The sequence below is a fragment of the Peromyscus maniculatus genome, chromosome 15, assembly GCF_049852395.1.
Source record: "Peromyscus maniculatus bairdii isolate BWxNUB_F1_BW_parent chromosome 15, HU_Pman_BW_mat_3.1, whole genome shotgun sequence".
Taxonomy (NCBI): domain Eukaryota; kingdom Metazoa; phylum Chordata; class Mammalia; order Rodentia; family Cricetidae; genus Peromyscus; species Peromyscus maniculatus.
In genome coordinates, this window is record NC_134866.1 from 30,720,620 (window position 1) to 30,728,640 (window position 8,021).

At 42.3% G+C, this 8,021-nt stretch overlaps 1 pseudogene; it reads left to right on the forward strand.

Annotated features, from left to right (window-relative positions):
- Positions 1-479: 479 nt before the first annotated feature.
- On the forward strand, positions 480-884 carry LOC102904821 (large ribosomal subunit protein eL32 pseudogene; annotated as a pseudogene).
- The last annotated feature ends 7,137 nt before the right edge of the window (positions 885-8,021 follow it).

Sequence of the window (8,021 nt, forward strand, 5' to 3'; positions counted from 1 at the left end):
AATAGCTTCTACTGAGAATAACTGGACCATATCAGTTAAACTTCTCATGTGCACACATCTTTTGACCACAGAATTCCTCTTCTAGAACTGCTTCCTGCTAACATATGTGCATGTGTCCAGAACAATATAAGCACAAAGTATTGTCTCCAGCAATTAGAATAATAGCAAAAGACTGGAGTCATCTGAATGTCTTAGTAGGGAGCTGATTGCTTTATGATAGCTATCACTAAGACTATGACCTATGGCAAGAGATTCCTGATTGTTTTGTTCACTGATGTATCAAAGGCAAAAGAAGGGCTTCATGCCTGGTACAATCTCAATAAATACTTATTCAGAAAAGGCTGTTCTAAGCAGAAATTAAAAAAAAAAAAGAGTGCAGAATCTTTTCAAATATAAACATGGAGTGAGATTCAAATATTAATAAGGAGCTTCTTCCTCGGCGCTGCCTGCGAGGTGGCTGCCATCTCTACAGCGGCATCATGGCTGCCCTCCGGCCTCTGGGGAAACCCATGATCGTCAAAAAGAGGACCAAGTTCATCTGGCACCAGTCAGAACGGTAGGTCAAAATTAAGCGCAACTGGCGGAAACCCAGAGGTATCGACAACAGCGTGCAGAGAAGATTCAAGGGCCAGATTCTAATGCCTAACATTGGTTACGGGAGCAACAAGAAAACCAAGCACACGCTGCCCAGCGGCTTCCGGAAGTTTCTGATCCACAATGTCAAGGAGCTGGAAAAGATGCTGATGTGCAACAGATCTTATGGTGCTGAGATTGCTCACAGCGTTTCCTCCAAGAACGGAAAAGCCATCGCGGAAAGGGCAGCACAGCCGGCCATCAGAGTCACCAATCCCAACTCTAGGCTACGCAGTGAAAAAAACGAGTAGGTGTGTGTGTGTGTGTGTGTGTGTGTGTGTGTGTGTGTGTGTGTGTGTGTGTGTGTGTTTTATTTGTGTTTAAACAAAACCACAAAAACTGCCTTCTTGGTTAAAAAAAATTGATAAGCAAAAACAGAAATGTGAAAAACAACATTTATACTATTTTGTGTATATGTATGATGTTTATATGTTTCTTTACTTATATATAAAATACTTGCACTAAAACACAAAAGAAACAAATAACATCCATTACGTCCAGAGAAGGAACTCAAGAGTTGGAGCTGGGGTTAGGTGTGTAGTAACACAGAAACATTTCAATACATAACAATGTGTCTTTGAATCATGGATTGTACAAATATATTTATTAACAAATAAATAAATGCAATGTAAGTCATTTATAAATAAAAATGACTATCTCTATCATAGTGATGGTTGCACACATCTATATATAAGTTAAAACTTTAAAAAAGTAAGTTAAGATTTACCAAATTATACATGTTTATCAATATGCTATGGAGTATACATATATATAATATATAATACAATATACTATAAAGATTCTTAAAAATAAGGTGAGCTAGGAAAAGATTAACTATTCAATTAATGGAATAAAAAGTTAATTTCTTACATTATAACAAATTCCAGTTGGATAAATGTACTGGTTGAAAACAAAAACCCTATTAAAATGTTGGAAGAAGCTGGACCAGTGTCTAACACTCCACTATGGAAACTGAGGCAGAAGCATTACTTCAAGTGCAAGCCAGTCTGGCGTACAAAGCCAATTCCAGACCAGCAATGGCTATTTAGGAAGCAATGTCTCAAAAAACAAAAATTAAGCCAGGTGTGGTGGCCTAGGCCTCTAATCTCAGCACTCAAGAGGCACAGACAGGTGGTTCTCTGACTTTCAGGCCAGACTGGTCTATGGAGTAAGTTCCAGGACAACCAGAACTGTGGTGATATCGTGTCCCCCAATATATTGTGAACACTAATAAACTTATCTGGGGTCAGAGAACAGAACAGCTACTAGATATAGAGGCCAGAAAATGGCATACACACCTTTAATCCTAGCATTCCAGAGGCAGAGATCCATTCGGATCTCTGTGAGTTCAATGTCGCAATGGAAACAGCCAGGCATGGTGACTCATGCCTTTAATCCTAGGAAGTGATGGCAGGAAACAGAAAGGTATATAAGGCATGAGGACCAGGAACTAGAGCCTGGTTAGGCTTTAGACTTCTAGCAGCAGTTCAGCTGAGATCCATTTGGATGAAGACTCAGCGGCCTCCAGTCTGAGGAAAGAGAATCAGCTGAGAAATTGGCAGGGTGAGGCAGTTGTGGCTTGTCCTGCTTCTCTGATCTTCCAGCATTCACCCCAATACCTGGCACCTGGTTTGTTTTTGTTAATAAGACCTTTTAAGATTCTGTTGCACAGAACTACACAGAAATCCTGTCTTAAAAACAAAGAAACAAACAAATAAATGAACAAAAAAATTGAAATAAAATGTTGGAGAGTACAGAACACTTTCATAACTTGTGAATGGAGGAAGCCTTGCCAAGAAATACTCAAAACCCAAAGCCATAAATAAACAAGGAAGAATAAGAGATTCATCTTATAATACATCAAACTTCTGGCAAGAAAAAAAAAAACTCATAAATGAAGTTGATGTCCTTGTTAGTACCAATACCACATCAAGGTGAGACACCTTGGATAAAAAGCAAATGTATAAAGGATGTAAGTTCATAGGCAGCAAGGACTTAGCCTGTCTGCCTCATCGCTCCAGCAAGACCAATGAAATCCCTTCTCAGACCACAATAAAATGCCTATTAGGACAAAGCCAAACCCAAAAGATCATAGGGGGACCCACAGATGTGTTCTTTGTGCTTTGTTTGTTTGTGTGTGTGTGTGTGTCTGCATGTGGGTACCCCAGGGAGCACATCAGATCCCCTGTAACTGGAATTAGAGGTGTGTGATCCACATGATGTGAATCCTAGGAACTGAATCTGGGTCCTCTGGAAGAGCAGCGAGTGCTCTCAACCAATGAGCCATCTCTCCCGTGCTTTGTTGTAAGCCAGTGGGAGATAGTACCAAGTCCATGAAATACTGTGATCTCGTGCAGCAGTGAGCCTTAAAGCCTTGGAGATTCCTGGAACAGTTGGAAGATAGCTGTGGTTTTCAGCTGGTGACAAAGTCCAGAAAGTGATGTGATGTGCTGCCTCCATCCATCAAGGAAGAAATATGCTGGGTTTTATTAGAAAGTTCATAAATAAATATGCAATGCTTTTCCTACCCAAGTTCACGGACCCATGGGTTCTAGACATACAGTTTGGAAGTTCTCTGTGATACAAGGTTCAGTATTCCAGAGAGATCTTGACATAATCTAGAAGGACTAGCAATGGTAAATTACAAAATTCGAACTCCAGTCAAGTTGTTATCACTCAAGTTGCTTAAAGATAGCAAGGAAACAAAACCCCTAGGCATTCACTAATGTGATCATGCAGCCCTTCTCCCGCAAATACAGGATGAAGAAACTCTAAAGAGTGCTTGAGCGTGGCAGTCCCTCAGAGTCCAACTTCCTATCACATGACCAAAGACCCTAAACAATGGACAACATTGTAAGTGAACACATGATCTCCAAGAGTCGCTTTGGGAAAGCCATTCAAAGATGACTTGGATGGTGTAATTACATTCTCATCAGGTGTGTGTCTAAAATACTGGAGAGATTTCAACTTAAATGCAGACATGGCAGAAATCAAACCGACTACATTCTATGGATGGTCTGAGCTTAGAAAGCGTGTGAGAGTCTTTGGCATTTTAAGTTCTTTTATAGTTAAGATAATTGACATTTTAGACACCACTTCAGTTCTTTCCTTTATGACTTCAATGCCTTCTTCCACTGGCCCCAGATCTTCTCCTTTGTACACTCAGATGAGGACATGGGATGATCTCTTCAGCTAAGTTCACGTCCCATTCAAGCACTATGGATATGCTAATAAAACCAAATCTAATCTCTAGTCATGCCTCTCCCCTGAATTCTTCCTTCGGTATCTACAGCCTTCCCAACTTCCCTGTTTGACTGATTTGGAGCTTCCTGACCACGCCCTACACAACCTATTCCCCGTCTTCCCCAAATCAGTCCATTACAACTACCTTCCTCTAGTTGCTCAGGCCAAAAATCCTGGATGTCATCCTTTGAGAGCCAATGAATGCTTAAGGCCATTTGTCAACAATACAAAGCAGAGTAACGGAACTTGACAAGGTATCCCACCAGTTCTTGTAGTTTCCTGGTGAACTCGAAAGCACATGTTAAAATAACTCCATTTCACTTCCCGTTTTTTCCAACCCATGTATTTATGAATTGTCTCAAATGCCAGGCATTCTTATGCTTTCTTGGCACATCTACTCAGAGCTTCAAATTCCATGTGAGTGACAAGTCCCAAATGCAGAGTGCCAAGCCTCGTCTCTCTAGAATGTCGTGCCACCTGGGCATCCCCGTCTGGAGATTTGAAAGGACCCAAAACAAGGCTCTTCACAGTCTGAGCCTTCTGATTCTGTTCACTTCAGTCAAACCCAGGCTTAAAACCCCAGCTTCGCCCTTCAAGACTCCCCTTTATACCCACCGTCCACCACAGAGGCAACGAGTTCTGTGCCAGCATGCCAGGCACTTAAGGATTTGTGGTGGATTTCATCTTGTTTTCTATTTCTGGTGGCTAAATGAAATGTTTATGGCAGCCCCAGAACTGCAGGATTGACTGTAAAGTCCCACTTAATTGTTTGTTTTGGGTTTTGTTTATTTGTAGTTTTTGTTGTTGGCCTCACTTTTTGCAGACCTGATTGGCCTGAGTCAGGCCAGGCTAACCTTGAACTTGTGGCAATCCTCTAGTCTCTGCCTCTCAAGTGCTGGCACCACCATGTCCCTCAGTGAATGGCCTCTTGATGGAAGGGCTAGGCTTTGCCTGGAAAAAGACAAACAACAGGAAGTTACCCTCTTGTTCATACACCATCCCATACAAGTTAGCAAGAGCATGCCCCAGGCTAGGATCCCACTGATACAGCCTTCAAGTATTACACTTCTCTAAAGAAGCAGGAGAAAGCCCTGGAGGAATCTGAAACCAGATGGAAGGGGAAGCTCTAACTCCAGATTTGGGGAAAGATAAAAGTCCCTGCACCCATCTATCTAAAGGGCAGATGGTACTCACTGTCTCCAGGCTGCGAGGGGTAAGTTCAGTTTAAATTAAGCATCACATCTAAAACCGGTTGCAGATAACAAAATCACTGCTCTAGGTAGCAAAAAGGCTCTCTCTGTAGTCTTTTCTGCCTGAGTCTGAAATGTGAGTGATGGTTATTCCTTGGTAAATCTATCATTCTCACAACAGGGCTTCTTCTAATGAATCAGAAGAAAAGCCAGGGCTCTGCTCAAAGCCTGCGTAGAAAAGGGTGGGAGAAGGGGATAGAGTCTGGTGGGTGCGGCTGAGCAACCCCCATGCTGTCCGTCACTGTTCTTTGTGCCTCGTGGAGGTGGGACAGCTCTTAGACCAACTGCTGTGTGTTACGGCAAAGGCTGGGGAAACTGAGGCTTTCTACAGCGTGCATCGATACAAACCTACCCCGGATCTTCTAAATGCTGCGATCGTCCACTGGAGACATGAGGTGTATTTGATATATTTGTTTCTTTTTTGTTACTTTCCAGCTTGTATTATCATAAAGAGTATGGTGTCCTTCTCGTCCTTCTCCACCCCCATATCACACACACACAAACACACACACACACACACACACACACACACACATACACACACACACACACACCTTTTCTCTCTTTTTGTGGTATGCAAACAGAGCACATCCTAGGCCTTCTGCTGGGGGCCCCCTCAACTCTGGGGGAGAAGAAAAAAAAACCTTCCTCTTTTGAGTTCCATCCTAAATTCTGCCTTTTCTATGAAACCTACTTGCCTAGGGAATTTTTAATTTAGTCAACCCATGTTTACTTTGTTGACTCATTTATGAAAATACAAGTGTTGTACGTGTTAATTGGGAGCCATGTAATGTCTCTATACAGCGCATAATGTTTATTTTACATCGGGTTAGATATATTTATTCCTCAAACATAGGTTGTTTCTTGATGGTGAAAACTTTCAAAATCCTTTCTTCTGGGCTTGCGAAATGTGCCGCGTTGTTGTTACCTGTGACCACCCTCCTGTGCAAAGCACCTCAGGGCATTTATCACCTAATCTCTCCCATCAGGACTTCTGGGTCTTTATCTCATTGTGCCTGTTTCCTCCGCTCTGCTCTAGGATCCTTGAGGCCTGCAGGTATTTTGGCCCTCTCTGCATACCGTCTTCCCTGCACTGCTTTCCGGAGTCCTGAGAACTTTCAGACCCCCGAGGGTGGTATTTTCACTGAGAATTATATCTCAATGAAGCACAATTGCAGGGCACCAATGCGCCTGAGCTTTGAGAGGCTCGGAGGTGGGTCCCAGCTCCACCATCCCTCAAGCAGGTTCTGGCCTCGGCAGTTGCTAATTCTAGGAATCCCGGTTCCTTCGCTGCTAAAGTGGGGATAATAGAACTTCCGCTAACAATAAGATTGTTGTGGCAAGCAAGTGAGGCAAATATAAAGGATTTGGCACAGTGCCCGGCCTGCATAGAAGAGACTTAATGAGTGGTCGATATTTTTATGGTTATTACAGTATTCTTAACATTAAACCTCTGTACAGAAACCAAAATATTCTTACCACGTGTTAATCTATTTAAGTAAATTGGTCTGGAGAGGAAATTTCACTGGTCCTGCCAATTCCATCTTCTAACACTGCTCTGTAAGGAGCAATCATTTTGTAGGCGAGGCTACTGAATAGAAATAGAACGTGAGTCGCGTGTGTGGCTTAAAATTTCCACTAGTTATTTTAACAGGAGCAAAGGAAACAGGTGAGATTAATTTCAGCATGCATTTATTTATTTATTTCACCTGTTTTCAATGAGAGTTGTGTTCAAGATCATTCCATCCCTGCATAGTCTGGGTGATCTTTTCCTTTCCTATTGGGCAAGATTGGCTCTCTATTGCTTTTTCCTACCTTTCCCCAGTTTTGCCTGGCGATAGGCACCTTGCCAGGGTGAATGCCCACATGGACAGTTGCACCATTAGCCTTTTCCTGCCGCTCTTGTTAAATGTAAAGGGCCGTTTTCTTCCTAGAACCCCGGCGTTGCTAGCCTACTGACCTATCCTGTCCTCACACACCCAGAATTCCATTCTTTTGGATGGGTGTAGATCGGACATTGTGCTTTCGTCACAAGTCTTTGTGAAGAGACTAAGACACAACCTTCCTGCGGCTATGGATGGTGTGCTGAAATGCCTTTCAGGACTCTCGCTTTAGCCAAGAGTTACCAGGAGATTGACATCTCCCTGATGCAGCCAGCCCAGGACATCCTTTCTTCACTTTGGCAGCGGCTGCTCCAGCAATAGCTGTAAAAGGAAAAGGTGACATGTTCTGTTTAATCCAGCACAATAAAATAATATCATCATATTACGAAATTAATACAAATGATTCTTAATGAGACATTGTGCATTTGGGAGATGGTTGTATTTCAAAACCCAATGTGTGCTTTGCACCTAAATGGAGTATCCCAGTTACCAACTGAATTCAGTTTCCAAGTGACTGGCAGTTATCAGATTGAGCACCATAACTTCATAGCATTACACACAAAACTCCTGCCTCATACAGAAATCCTGTGGTACCAGACATCTACACAATGCAACTCATATCATAGGATGGTATGTTTTTCTGAAAATGATTAGCACTGGGCTACCAAACTTAGATTCTGTTCTTGGTGCTGCCATTCACTTAGTTAACTTTGGGCAAACTTTTTTTTTTTTTGTTACATGTCTCACCTTCATCCTGGGATTTAATGAGATCGCAGGGCCATAAAACATATGATCAACCTCTCAAACTGCTCTGTTTTAATACAACCCATTTTTTCCTATTGTACGAGTGACTGGTCACCTACATTAATTTTACTTCAGCAACTTACGATCTTTCTTTGATGGGGAGGCAGCTGGATGGAACTCTCCTTTGCATCTTCAATAACCCGGAAGTGAATTGTCTCATGAAGGTAACATTTCCCTTATGCAGCCAGCCCAGAGTATCCTTTCTCCT